We start from the raw sequence: 15972 nt of genomic DNA on the forward strand, positions 1-15972 counted from the left end.
AGCCATTATAATAACGGTAGAAAAAGCCTGAGTTAGACTGCATCCATGCTAAATATTAAATAATTGGTCCATTACGAACAATATTAGATTTAAAGGCCATAAAGAAAGCAAGGCTGTTGTGGATCTAAGCCCTGTGTTCCTGAGGGAAGGCTGACTCCTTAGCACTGAGCAAACCAATCCCCTACAGAATGAGAACAACTCTGGCCACAGAGAGAAAAACTACCGATGGATGCATGAATCTGGATCATTTATGCTGTTTTTTTGAATGATAATGTGTCAGTTCGGAAAGATCTATGTCTGAGCACATGCGGAAATGGTTCAGGGCCACAAGTGGAAATTAAAACACTTTTTCATTTACTCCTGAGCATTCTCACAGCCTTGAATACAGAAAAACAGTATGTAAGGCTCTACTCTAGAGGGTAACAGAAAAAAACATAGTTTTTCCATCTCATGGAAACGTAGGCACTAGTGAACCCACTGATAAAGGCCTAAACTGACCTAGAAAGTACAGCTATGAGTCAATTTTATCCAGATTCCTTCAGAAAGTTTAAGAAAATGAATAAAAACAAAAACCTCAAGACCAGGGTGTCTGGCTGACTCAGTCATTAGACCATGTGACTCTTGATCTCAAGGCTGTGAGTTCAAACCCCATACTGGGTATAGAGATTACTTAAAAAACAAAACACACAAACAAACAAAAACCTTCAAGAGCAGCTACAAAGTATTAAGTAAAAAACATTTACAGAAATTGCTAGAACTCCCACTAAGTTGAGTTTAGGTGCAGAAATGACTGCTCCCAATCCATGAAGCTCACAAAGCTTAACCCCAGTGCTTTTTAGCAAGTAATTTTAAAGTTGTGTTAAAAAAGCAGTACACTGGGGCACCTGGGTTGCTCAGTCGTTAAGTGTCTGCCCTCAGCTCAGGTCATGATACCAAGGTTTGGGGGCTGAGCCCCATGTAGGGCTCCATGCTCAGCGGGAGGCCTGCTTCTCCCTCTCCCACCCCCACCCTGCTTGTGTTCCTCTTTTCTCTCTGTTAAATAAATAAAATCTTCAAAAACAAAAACAAAAAACCAGTACACCTATTCTTTGTGATCACAATGATAACTAATGTAACCAGGAAAATTAAAGAGGCATGCACTGAAACATGTGTGGCTCCAGAGTAGGGACACTTCTTTCTTTCTCTTTCTTTCTTTTTTTTTAAGATTTTGTTTATTTACTTGACAGAGAGAAATATCACAAGTAGGCAGAGAGGCAGGTGGGGGGGGTGGTGGAGCAAGCTCCCCGCTGAGCAGAGAACCCCATGCAGGGCTCGATCTCACGACCCTGAGATCATGACCTGAGCTGAAGGCAGAGGCTTAACCCACTGAGCCACCCGGGTGTCCCAGTAGGGACACTTCTGAGTGACTGCTCTTTTATCTGGAAACCTCAGCCAAGAGCAGAGCTAGTGACTAAGAGAGAAGCAAAAAAACTCCAGGCAGTTATAGTAGTGCTCTCAAGCAACGGCCTTGGAGAAACTAGAAGGCCCTCAGTCCGGGCTTTAGAAACCTAGCTTCTGAAACTCTGCTTTTCCCAAACAAAGGGTCTCAGGAGAACAGATGAGACTGCAGGATTTCAAAGCAGCAGTGGTAGAAAACAGCTTGACTGTGGAAGACCACAGAACTTGCAACTCATCATGCAAGCCGAAAGTCACAACTCTTAACAGTCACACATAATTTTGTGTTATGGCCACATAATGAGGACTCAGAGGTAGCAAGTAAAGGCAGACTTGATTTAAGAACACGTGAAAATGTAGACTTCATTTTGGGATGGTGGGGGGTGGAATGAAGAGTCAACCTTCTTAAAAATGCTTGGATAACTGATACCCCACAGAGTCCTGGGCTGAGCAGGAATACACAGCTCAACATGGCTTACCAACTGCTGCACACGGAGGGGGAAGGCAGGCCAGCAAGGCCAGGAAGTCCCGTGCCATCACCTTAGAAGCCCAGTGACTGATGGGCTATGGAGGAGTGTCAGCCTGCTGGGTAAGAGAGCTGGCCAGGGCAACGTAGTTTGTCAGAATTTGGCAGGGCTGGGCTCAGGGCTAGACCAGAAACCAGAAGAGAAGGCAGAGACTTAAAAGAGCAACAGCTTCAAGGGCAACCTGTCAGCAACATAAGACTTGCCCCCGAAGGCTCCATGGGGGCCCAGCTCAGTGGCCTTGAGGTACAGCCAAGGAAGAAACAGTCCCCAAAATCACTGGTCAGAAGAGTTAATCCAGTAGTTACAACTCTATTACCCAAATATGTTCTTTGTGAAAGGAAAACCAGAGACACTGTACCATATACCACACAAATACTGTACTACTCTGTAAATCAAATATCCTCAGATATACAGAAATATCACAGTCCCTACTAGAAATATTTTCATACTAAGTATATACTAAGTATATTTTTATACTTAACCAAAAAGCTTTTACATTAAGTACTCTAATTTATTTCAATGACACATTATAATATAATAGTAAAGTCCAACTATGGCAGGCTGAAAAATGAGCCCCAGAAGATACCCACCTCACATCTCTGGAACAGATAAGACCTTCATTGGGAAAAGGGTCTTTGCAGATAGGATGAAATTAATGATTCTGAGAGGAGGAGATCATTCAGATTATTCAAGTGGGCTCTATATCCAATGGACAGACATCTTTATGAAAGAGAAGCAGTGGGAAAAGAACAGAAAAAATGTAGACCCACAGAGGGGAAGGCAAGTATAAAGGCAGAAAGAGATGTGGCCACAAATGAAGGAATGGCAGCAGCCACAGGAAGCTGGAAGAAGGATTCTTCTGAGGAGCCAGAGAGAGCAAGGCACAGGGGACACCTCGACGTCACACTCCCAGCCTCTAGCACTGGGAGAGAATGCACTTCTGTTGTTTTAAGCCAGCAAGTTTGTGGTGATTTGTTACATCAGCCACAGGAAACTAATACACGAACTTTCAAAGTCTGGAAGTAAAAAAATTATCTAGGAGAGCTATAAAAAAGTATTCCCAAGTATATTTCAAAACTAGTTTAAGAAATATACACACTAGCACAAATATAAACTTTAATATTCTGTAGCATATTTTAGAACTAATGGTAACATATGAGCCCTTTTAAAACTCAGGGGCCTACTTTTTTCTAAGATTAAATGCTTACTTAGATTATCAACACTTTTAACAAATACCCTTGCATAAAGGCTTTCTAAAGAACAGGAATTGAATAATGTTTATTACTGAATAAATAGATGAATGATTTTACTAAAGCTTCTCCTTAAATGTAAAAAGGCTAAGGGCTTTTACCTTGATTGGCTAAATACTTACTGTGTTAATATGAATGCTTAATATAGGTTTGTCGATGGGTAAAATTATGATTCATGTTAAGCGGACATTTTTCAAAACACCACATAATTCTCAAAACATTTCACTATGGAAGAAAGAAATCCTTTGAGAAAGAAGCTTTCTTAAATTCTTAAAGGAACTTTCTAAACTTGCCAAACACAAGGAAAGGCCCACTCAATTCCCCAGCCCCTGCTGAGTGTCTAGAAGAAAGGATGGAAATGCACCAAGAGGCTAAAGCATGAAGGATTTCTTTATTGTTTATTTATTTATTTTGTTAAAAATAGGCTCCAAGCCCAACCTGGACCCCAATGCGGAGGCCAAACTTACAACCTTGAGATCAAGACTGAGCTGAGACCAAGAGTCAGACACTCAACAGAAGGAGCCACCCAGGTACTCCAAGCATGAGGAATTTCTATGAATGGGCTAAAGAGCAAAGCCCCAAACCTGCAGATTGACAGACATTTCAAGAAGACTGCTATAAGGCACTGGGCTCAGTTCTGTTCTTTCCTCAAGTTTAAATTATTATGTGTATATACATGACAGGGTATGCTTATTAATCTATAAGTGATATTCATACCTACAGAATTTTATGAAGATTAAGGGGCGCCTGGGGGACTCAGTCGGTAACACAGCCAGCTATTGATTTCCACTCAGGTCCTGATCTCAGGGTCCTGGGATGGAGCCCCACACTGGGCTCTGCGCTCGGTGGGGAGTCTGCTAGAGATTCTCTCTCCCTCTCCCTCTTCCCCTCCCTCTGCTCGCTCTTACTTATTCTCTCTAAAATAAATAAATACATCTTAAAAAAAAAGAATGTTATGAAGACTAAATTAATTCATTCATAAAAATGAGTAGTATATAACTGCTATATAGCATACTAGCTATACAGCACAGAATTATTATATGTGCTATATATATATTATATATGCTATATAGCATAAAACTAATAAGCATATAGCATATAATAGCATATAATTGCTATATGGCATACAAGCATATATTTTAATTTTGTTGTTATTAATATAGCTCTTGTTACAAATGACATCAGGCAGCAGACCAATAGCTGATATCCAACAGAATGAAAACAGTGATAAGCTTAAGGTCCTGTGCCTGGTTCAAAAAATCAGTTGAAATGCTGAGGGTGGGAGAGAAATGGCGGAGCAAAGGCCAGTACACAGAGAGAAATGGAATGAAACATGACAAAACACAAGATGAAAAAAAGACCAAAAAAATGTGACAAGTACACACTCATAAAAGCTTAGACTGCATCAGGAAGATGAGCTTTTAGGAAGGCTGAAGTGGTATTTCTTTGTCACCTTATGCCAATCAGATTGGGGAATGCTGCTTCAGCGAAGGTGGTGCATTTTTAAAAACACAGACAAAGCTGACCAGAAGCAGAAATAAAATGGTTGTGAAATATAAAATGGCTTAACAATATTACACAACTCAAAAATGTTACCCTCAGTGAAAGACGCCAGTCACAAGAGGCCATATACTCTATGATCCCATGTATATGAAATGTCCAGAATAGGCAAGTCCATAGAGCTGGAAGGCAGACTAGTAATTACTAAGGCTGGAGTAGGGGGGACCTGAAGGGTGACGCTAATGGGTAGAGGGTTCTTTCTGGAATAACAAAAACATCATACAATTGACTGTGGTGACAGCTGCACAAATGTGGGAATATTATAAAAGCCATTAAATGGGACACTTTAAATGGGTGAAAACGTATGAATTGTATCTCAATACAGCTATTCTAGAAAAAAGAAGAAAAATGGAAAAAAGGGGGGAAAAAGGTGGCTAAAGAAACTTGAGAGTGGTTCATGTGGAAAAGCCAAGCAGGGCCATAACCATGAAGACCTGCATCAGGAACACAAGTGAGAAGAACTTAGACTGATATTTTCCTGTTAAAACTATCAAAAACAGTGCTCGCTTCAGCAGCATATATACTAAAACTATCAAAAGCAGGGGCGTCTGGGTGGCTCAGTCCCTTAAACATCTGCCTTTGGCTCAGGTCATGATCTTAGGGGTCCCATGTCAGGATCCCTGCTCAGCATCGAGTCTGCTTCTCCCTCTCCCTCTGTATCCCCCACCTGTGTGTGCATGCACACGCACTCTCTCTCTCTCTCAGAAATAAACAAAATCTTTAAAAAAAAACCCAAAAACCTATCAAATACAAAATCACTGCTGCACTAAGTCATAAAGGTGCCATTACCAGAGGGTAGCATGGACGGCCTTCTATCTCCCCATCCACCCCTGAGGAGCTCTGAGAATGCTCTCTGTTGTACTTAGTAAAAGAACAGAGCAGGGCATAATGTTAAACTTCAACTAAAGGTACAGATCACCTACAAAGGAACAAAACATCAAAGCATTAAATTAAAAAGTCATCTTCATCCAAATGAGACGAAAAGAATAAATCATGCAATCTGTGAAAGTGTCGTTGCCTGGAACTTTTGGGGTTTTTTGTTTTGTTTTTTTTCAGATTTTATTTTTTTATTCTTTTTTATTTGAGAGACAGAGACAGAGAATGTGAGAGTAGGAAGAGGGGCAGACAAGGAGGGAGAGGGAACGGGATGGAATCTCAAGCACACCCCACACTAAGTGTGGAGCCCAATGGGGGTCTTGATCTCAGGACCCTGAGACCATGACCTGGGCCAAAACCAAGAGTTGGACACTCAGCCAAATGAGCCACCCAGGCGTCCCTGCCTAGAACTTCTGAACAAAGTGAACTTATTTAGTTTTCAGCCCAAAGAGAGCCATATTGGTAAATTTCTAAACACTGAAACAATTTTCAAAAGTTCAAAATGTTTCTAACTGATCGAAGTATAATAAATAAAACTTCAACTTTATATATTATGCTGATAATCGTTGAAAAGGACTTGGTTATACCAGAAAACCACTGCATCTTTACTTATGCTATAATTAACAATGTCATATGCTGTATACGCCAATATCTTGATATAATATAAATAAAATACTAGCAGAGGTATTTGCCAAGGCTGATTTACATAGGGTACTGTTCTGAAATTTAATGCATTTCCATAAGAAATCACACAGCATATAAACTTTTCCCATTTCTCTTTTCAACAACAGTTCAGAATCTTAGAGGAAAAAACCCACCATTCTGTTTCATAATGACTAATCTGAATGGAGAATGGTAAAAAGAATTTAAGCAAGGGGGTGCCTGGGTAGCTCAGTGGATTAAACATCAGCCATCAGCTCAGGTCATGATCCCAGGGTCCTAGGTCCTAGGATCAAGCCCCACATCAGGCTCCCTGCTCACTGGAGAGCCTGGTTTTACCTCGGCCTCTGCCCCTTCCCCTTCCCCCAACTCGTGTGTGCACACACCTGCTTTCCCCTGCTCTCTCATTCTCTAATAAATAAATAAAATCTTAAAAAAAAGAAAATAATTTAATTAAGGGTGTGAGTGTAGCATGAACACAAGAATCCTGATCATAAGCTTTAGACAAGCTGTAATAAAAGGGCTTCCCAGTAATGCCTTATTTGGGAGATAGAAAATACAAAACATTCATTTAAGTCGTAAGTACTGCAAAACTAACTCAGAGCCAGATGCTTTAGTGAAGACCATTTATGATGAACAAATAGAATACCTCTGAGAAAAATTCTATAGACTTAATTTTTTTTATAATAAAAGAGAGAAAGATGAACATGACCCTGAGAGTGGGCTAATCAGCACACTCTGCTATGCCAGCCTTATAATACCAAGTTCTGGGTGATCAAATGTGATCTGGGCTTGAACCTGATGTCAATCACTCAGCAAATACTTAGTGCCTCTCTACTAGGTACTAGGCATTGGGCTACGCCTCAGAAAACACAGATGAATTAATACCCAACTGTTAGCAAATAGTGATTATTTATCTAACTATGAAGCTATTGGAAGCCTTGCATCCTTTGTTGAAGGAGATGTGGATGTGCATAAATAAGCAAACAAACAAATATATACTCTCTTGAATATGTAAAAAGCTTAATCCAAATACCTAAAAGCCATCCATATCTCAAGGAATAAAACTGTCCAGAGAGAAGTGAAATCTTTGCTGCCTTATAAATTTTACTTATATATAGTGAGCATATATATGTTTAGTTTTAGTGAGAGAAAGTAAACATAAAAATGCAAATAAGTTCAGAGAAAGAGAAACCAAAAGAATTTGAATTTTACTAGGAAATGGGAAAGATACCTAAGCCCACAGAATGAAATCTAGTATCAACTTAATAAAAACAAGTCAGCATGGCATTTTCTAGAAAACCATAGTCTCAAACTACAGAACTCTGTTACAGTTTCTAAGCATAACTATAAAGATGGATTTTGTAAAAGGCCAAATAAATGCAAGCACTAAAGATAGCTGAATGCCATTTGGATAACATAGGGCATCCCCATGGTTTCTTCTTTAAAATGATTCTGTTTATTTATTTGAGAGAGAGAGAGTACAAGCAGGCATAGAGAGGTAGGCAGAGAGAGAGGGAGAAGCAGATTCCCAGCCAGGCAGGGAGCCCACCGTGGGGCTCAATTCCAGTACCCTGGGATCATGACCCGAGCTGAAGTCAGATGCTTAACTGACTGAGCTACCCAGACACCCCCAGGCCATCTCTGTGTTCTAGAGCATTATGTTTACAAATTGTATGTTAACTGAAAGTACACAGATGAACCTTGCAGAAACTGTATATGAAGAAACACATGCCTGAACAGTACACACAGAAACATTTCTATCTAAGATCTTCTAGAGGAAGCACCACTGCTTTGTCATATTATCATATATTATTTAATATATTATAAAATTACAAATAGAATAATTTTATATTAATAGGTGTTCACAATTGAAATAGTAAAATATAACATATCTTTGCCAACATACATTAAAGAGTGCACACCCATCACCAAGAACACCATCTTCTTCCACTGAGAGGTCAACACGTTTATCACATCATCTTCCTCTACACCAATATAAGTTTTTTGTTGTTGTTGTTTTGCTTTGCTTCTTTTTCTTATGAAGTAAAAAGATAAATATATTTTTAACATAAATGATATAACTGTGTCTCTAACTATTCTGCAGGTTCACCACTGGACCTCAAGTAGTCAGTCTTGTGGCCATGACAGTAAGCTACATCACTTGCTACTGTAGTTCTCCAACATGAGCTATACTAGTGAAAATGTACACATGTCACTCAAGTATTATACAACGCAAGGACCACCTACAGTAGATTAAAATGGACTAGCACTCCAAACAACTCCAAAGAATGGGTGGCTCAGCCATTATGAATCTGCCTTCAGAGGCACCTGGGTGGCTTAGTGGGTTAAGGCCTCTGCTGTCGGCTCAGGTCATGATCCCAGGACCCTGGGATCCTGCATCGGGCTCCCTGTTCAGTGGGAAGCCTGCTTCTCCCTCTCCCACTTCCCCTGCTTGTTCTCTCTCTCACTGTCTCTCTCTCTCTCTCTGTCAATTAATTAAATAAATAAAATCTTTAAAAAAAAAAATAAGAGACTCCATATAAAAGGTAGGGCTTGCCAGACTAAAAAGTCAGAAACAACTAAAGAACTGAAGAACATAAGAGATGTTCTTTAAATACAAAGAAAAAGCAAGATTCAAAGTAAGAAGCTGAAAGATTTGTCATGTGAACAAGCACAAGAAAGCTAGAGTAGTTGTATATATTAGTATCAAACAACACATAGTTCAAGACAAGGAAAGAATCACTCCAAAAAGGGAAAAGAGCTAATATACAGAGAAAGGTGGGGCGACTGGGTGGCTCAGTGGGTTAAAGCCACTGCCTAGGGCTCAGGTCATGATCTCAGGGTCCTGGGATCAAGTCCCGCATCGGGCTCGCTGCTCAGCAGTGAGCCTGCTTCCCCCTCCCTCTCTCTCTCTCTCTAAAAAAAAAAAAAAAAAAAAAAAAAAAATACACACACACATATATATATATACACACACATACAGAGAAAGGTAAATATTACGTGCATGAGCCTAATGATACAAATGCCAAATATATCAAGCAAAAGCAAACAAAACCAAAATGGGGAATACCCAAATCCACAATTACAGCTGAAGACTTTTAGTACAACTCTCTCAGCAACCGACAATACAACTAGATAAAAAAAACAGTAGGGCATATGAAGATCTAAGTAATAATAATGACCACTTTAAAGAAACCAAAAATTATTCAACAGTACATTCCGTAACTGCTGAATATAAACTCAATACGAATGCACATGGAACACTCACCAAGATGAACCACATGCTGAGCCAAGAAACAAATCTCAACAGATTTCAAAAAACTGGAATCTTACTGGGTACTCTCTCTGACCACAACAGAACTAAATGAAAAATCAGTATCATTCCAAAACAAAAGGGTAGGGGAGGGACAGAGACTGTACACAAGAGAGATCTCAATTATCTGGCAATTAAGCAAAATTAATACTAGACATAGGTAAAAGAAATTTCAAAAAATATTTTTAACACAATGATAATGAAAGAACAGCAAATCAAAATTTGTGATAAAAATCCGTTATCTAAGTTCCCACTTTTGGAAAGTAGGGGGAAAATGGTCAAGTTAACCCAAAATAAAAAGAAAAATAAGATTTGAGATAAAAGAGACTGAAAACAGAAAATCAGGGGCACCTGGGTGGCCCAGTCAGTTACGACTCTTGGCCCAGTCAGACTCTTGGTTTAGGCTCAGGTCGTGATCTCAGGGTCATGGTATCAAGCCCCAAGTCAGGCTCTGTGCTCAGTGCAGAGTCTGCTTAAGACGGTCTCTCCCTCTCCCTCTGCACCTCTCCTCCATGCATTGGGGCATGCATGCTCTCTAATAAATAAATTTTTTAAAATAATAATAAAAAAGAAAACAAAAAAAAATCAACAAAACCAAATGTTAGCTATCTGAGATAATAATGTTTATAGACCTATTTAGACTAATTGATAAGATACAAATCACCAATGTTAGGAACGATAGAAGGGTCAAAATTACAAATCCTTTAGATGTTAAAAAAAACAACAGGACAATCTATAAATCTGATAACCTCGATGAAATGGACAGGAAGTTTAAAATCACAGATCAGAGGTGCCTGGGTGGCTCAGTGGGTTATGCCTCTGCCTTCGGCTCAGGTCATGATCCCAGAGTCCTGGGATTGAGCCCCGCATCGGGCTCTCTGCTCAGCAGGGAGCCTGATTCCTCCACCCCCTTCTGCCTGCCCCTCTGCCTACTTGTGATCTCTGTCTGTCAAATAAATAAATAAAATCTTTAAAAAAACAAAATAAAATCACAGATCAGCAGATTACCAATATTCACACATGAAGAATTATAGATATATCTTCATATTATTATATATACAAATAGAAAAATCTCTATTTGTAATTTTAAGCTTTTCATTAAAAAATATGGTCCCAGATGGTTTCACTGTGAAATCTATCAAATATTTAACAATGAATACATACATACACACACACATCCCCAACCCCCCACACACCCTAGTCCTTTACAAACTCTTTTTTTTAAGGTTTATTTATTTACAGGGCACCTGGGTGGCTCAGTTGGTGAAGCATCTGTCTTCAGCTCAGGTCACGGTCCCAGGGTCCTAGGACTGAGCCCTGCACTGGGCTCTCTGCTCAGCGGGAAGTCTGCTTCTTCCTCTCCGTCACTCTCCCCACCCCCCCACCTTGTATTCTCCCTCTCTCCCTTGCTCTCACTCTCAAATAAATAAAATCTTTAAAAAATATTTACAAAGAAAGAAGACTACAGTTCAAGATCCTTCATGAATGCAAACGTAAAAGTTCTTAACAAAATACAAGCATATTGAATCCAACAGAACATAATGACTATGTAGAATATATCCTAAGAATCCATACTTGCTTTAACATTTGAAATTAATCGATATAATTCACCAAATTAACGAAATACAGTATAACAAGCATATGATCATCTCATTAGTTACACAAAAAAATGGCATCTGACAAAGTTAAAATGCCCATTCAAGATAAAAAGTAGGGGTGCCTGGGTGGCTGGCTCAGTGGGTTAAGCCGCTGCCTTCGGCTCAGGTCATGATCTCAGGGTCCTGGGATCGAGTTCTGCATCGGGCTCTCTGCTCAGCAGGGAGCCTGCTTCCTCCTCTCTCTCTCTGCCTGCCTCTCTGCCTACTTGTCATCTCTCTCTGTCAAATAAATAAATAAAATCTTTAAAAAAAAAAGATAAAAAGTAAACTTTGATATAAAGGAGAACATTCTCAACTTGACTAACAACACTACCCTACACTGCACCTATCAGTGAATGTATTCACCCTGAAATGAGATATAAGACAAAGATGTCTACTCTCACTGTTTCCATTCAACGCTCTACTACAGGTCCAAGCAAGTGCAATGACGCACAAGAAAGACACAAAATGCATAAATCAGAAAGAAAGAGGTAAAATTGCCTTTATTTGCAGATTACATTATTGTGCACACAAATCCTAAGAAAGCTACTAGAAATTAGCAGGAAGAACAGGTATTTCCTGTTCTTCACAGAGCACATTAAAAGTGTTTGCATTTCTATCCTATTAATGGATACTTAGAAGTTGAAATTAAAAATGTAATTTTAGGGGCGCCTGGGTGGCTCAGTTGGTAAACGTCTGACTTTGTCTCAGGTTGTGATCTCAGAGTCCTGGGATCAAGCCCGGTGTTGGGCTCCCCACTCAGCAGGGAATCTGTCCCTCTGCTGCTCCCTCTGTTCATGCCCCATCAAAATAAATAAATAATCTTTTAATAAAATAAAAGTAAATAAATAAAACTGTAATTTTGTTAACAATCGAATTTTCAAACAGTGCTTATTTAACAAAATATATGTATGACCTGTACACTGAAAACTGTAAAATCTTACTACTAAAAAAAATTAGTGAGACCTCTTTTAAAAATGAAGGTATGTGGGGTGCCTGGCGGGCTCAACTCTTGAACTCAGGGTTGTGAATTTGAGCCCCCTGCTGGATGTAGAGGTTTTGTTTTGTTTTTTGTTTTTAAAGAGAGGGAGAGAGGGGGCAGGGCGTGGAGAGAGAGAATCTTGAGACTCCACACCCAGCATGGAGCCCAACAGCACGACTCCATTTCATGACCCTGAGACCTGAGCAGAAATCAAGAGTCAGGTGCTTAACTGAAGAGCCACCCAGGTGCCCTGAGATTACTTAAATAAACAAAAAAATTTTTAAAATGCAGATATGTATGGTGTTCTGGATTCAATATTAAGATGTCAATTCTTCCTAACTTGATCCATAGGTTCAATGCAATCCCAATGAAAATACCATCAAGCCTTTTTAAAAACAGAAAACGGCAAGCTGATTCTAAAATTTCTATGGAAATGCAAATGAACTAAAACAGCCAAAACAATCTTTAAAAAAAAAAAAAAAAGTAAAAAGTAGGAAGACTTAGACTGCCTGAGTTCCAATAAAGCTACACTATTCAAGGGGCACCTGGGTGGCTCTGCTGATAGAGCACCAGACTCCTAATTTTGGCTCAGGTCATGATCTCAGGGTTGAGAGGAGCCTGGCAGGGAGCCTGCTTGGGATTCTCCCTCTCCCTTGGCCCCTTCCCGCACCCTTCCCACCGGTCACCAGGTCACCAGCACAGGCCACCCTTTGGTATATGCGCTCTCTCTCTCTCTCTCTCTCTCAAAAACAACTACAACAAAAACAAAGTTACAGTACTCAAAATACTGAGGTACGGGTGAAAAGGCAGATATTACATTAGTGAAACAGAAGAGAATCCAGAAAAAGATTCAAACTGCTATACGCTTATACAGCAGCTGATGTTCAATAAAGGTATCAAGGCAATGAAATGAAAAAGTCTATGTTGCTCCAACAACTGGCACCTGTGTAGAAAAAGAATGAACTTCCATCTCTCTCATATCACATACAAAATTAATTGGAAAGATCACAGACCTGAAGGCAAGAACGAAAACATCAAGAAAGCACAGAAAGCTCCTCTGTTATCATGAGGAGATCAAAGGAACTTTCACAAAAGGAAGATGATACACTGGACTTAAGGAAAGTTAAACATTTTGTTCTCTAAAACACACCTTTACAGAAGACAGTCATGGGATGGGAGGAAATACTTGTAAATGCATGTATCAAAGGAACTGTATCTGCGATATAAAAACAAATCTTACAACTAAGTAATTATATTAAAAACAATCCAATTTTTTAAATTGGGCAAAAGATCCTTTACAAAAGAAGACATACAAATAGGCAACAAGACATGAAAAGATGTTCAATATGACGGTCAGGAAATTCAAAGTAAAACCTCACTGAATGAGACACAGACAGACATCATTAGTAATGTCAAATGTCAACAAAGAAATCTCAATGAGATACCACTACACCTCCATTAGAATCATTAATGAAAAAGACTGACACCCCAAGTCTTGTTAAGGATGCTGAAGAACTGAAATTCTAACACACTATGAATGGAAAGGTAAAATGGTATGGCCACTTAGAAATGTGTTTGACAGTTTCTTAAAAAGCTACCTGCACACATACAGTCTTGCCATTTCACTCCTTGGGTGTATTTACTCAAGAGCAGTGAAAATACACATCTCACACAGACTGAATAACAATGTTCATAACATCTTTATCATAATGGCCAAAAGCCTGGAAACATCACAAGTATCCATCACCAGGTGAACGAATTGAATACTGTGAATATCCATACACTATCATTCTACTCAGCAATAAAAAGGGACTATTGATAATGCAACAGCAGAAATCTATGTCAAAATTATTACATTGAAAAAAGCCAGACCCAGAAGTTTACATAAGATATTCCACTCATACAACATTCTAGAAAATGAAAACCAGTCCATGAGGTGAAAAAACATACCAATGGTTGTCTGAGGTGAGAAGCAGCAAAGCATTAAAAAACTGCATGAGGAAACTGAGGAATTTGGAAATGTTTTGTATTTTGATCACTGTAGTAGTTTCATTGATATATACATCTGAAAAAAACCATCAAACTGTATATACTTTAAATCAGAGCTTACTCTACATAAATTATAGCCCATATGTTGTTTGAAAACTTACACACTAAAAATATCATTTGTGAATAATGAAGGAAAAATTGAGTCAAAAAGAATAATGTAGAAGAGCTTCTATTCAAAAATAGGTCCCTGTAATTGTCATTAAGATTTAACAGCTCAAAAATTTCAATTAGAGATGGCTGTTTTAAAGATCAAAATATTTATTTACATGCATTTAAATTCAATAGTCCTACTCAGATGTTAAACACTGTAATGTGGCTGTACTGTAGAATTTCATACACTTTAAATTTCTGTACCGTCCTGAGAAACAGGAGATAGACATAGGTTTAGAGAAATGCCTAACCTTGTTTTGACTCTACAAAAAAAAAAATAAATACTTCTCACATGACAACGCGCTTATCTTTTAAACTTATTACTTAACACAGCTCAAAACCACCATTACTCCAAGGAATTTGAAATAAACATTAACTTCTTGTAAGATTTTTCAATTCACTTCACTTTTCATTAAGAAAGTACCTACAACTAAATCTCTGTGAGCCAGTAAAACAATGAAGTAGAAAAATTAAAAACAGCCACTAAACTTTTCCATTCAACACAAAATGTATACACAACTCAGTCCTTTGGTTGCTAAATGCACTCGGATTGCATAACCCAAGACACTTGAGCCATTTTTGGACGCGCCTAGACAGGAAAATTTCAAATGATGGGAAGGCAGCTTCACAGAAATAAAAACTCATAAAACCAAAGCCCTCTAGCAATGCTTAAGAAAACTTCAGAAGGAACTTGCTACAAAGGACCATGGGCAAAAATAGCCCAAATTATTTCTGTATAGAAGTATGTTGTGCAGATTCCTTACAAGGGTTGAAATAAGAAAGAGAACAGATCAATCAGATCAGTTCAGTCAAGTGCCAAAAATAGACATTTAATTAAATATGGCAACATCTTCATTATTTAAAAATTCAAGTGATCAGCATGGTCGTGAAAGGGGAAATTTTTTCATAAAGCTTTTATGCAAAAAACTCCACAGAAGACAAGCTCATATCAAAGAGTTACTCTGACTAAACACGCTACTTAGGGTATTTTGAATTCACAGACATTCACACCACTCACACTGTTCCCACTGTCTATAGATTCACCGATTTGAGTCTGATTCCTCACTGATAAAATACTCTCACAGAACCCTTCTGGCTCTATCACGTATACTCAGAATAAAGGCCCTTTATAAAAGGGCGTGTGGGTGGCTCAATTGTTAAGTATCCGCCTTCGGCTCAGGTCATGAACCCAGGGTCCTGGGATCGAGCCCCACATTGGACTCCCTGCTCAGCAGGGAGTCTGCTTTTCCCTCTCCCACTCCCCCCGCTTGTGTCCCCTCTCTCATTGTCTCTCTCTCTCTGTGTCAAATAAATAAAATCTTTAAAAAATTTTTTTTAATTTTTTAAAAGACCCCCTTATAAAAACAAAAACCCTAAGTATGGAAGAGGTGAGAAAGTAAGAAGTAAATCCATGCGAATATTAAAAAATCATTCAGTTATTTAACACATGGCCCAATCCCAACAAGATCATTCAATCTCTAACACATAAAAGACTATTATCATGTCATGTAATACTCAGGAAACACAATTA

General features: G+C 38.8%; 1 protein-coding gene across 5 annotated transcripts in view; it reads right to left on the minus strand.

Annotated features, from left to right (window-relative positions):
• The window catches only part of RERE (arginine-glutamic acid dipeptide repeats), a 425837-nt gene that overhangs the window by 103799 nt on the left and 306066 nt on the right, over positions 1 to 15972 (minus strand). The window lies entirely within an intron of this gene.

The sequence above is a fragment of the Mustela putorius genome, unplaced genomic scaffold, assembly GCF_011764305.1.
Source record: "Mustela putorius furo isolate JIRA1106 unplaced genomic scaffold, ASM1176430v1.1 tig00003853_pilon_pilon_pilon, whole genome shotgun sequence".
Classification (NCBI taxonomy): domain Eukaryota; kingdom Metazoa; phylum Chordata; class Mammalia; order Carnivora; family Mustelidae; genus Mustela; species Mustela putorius.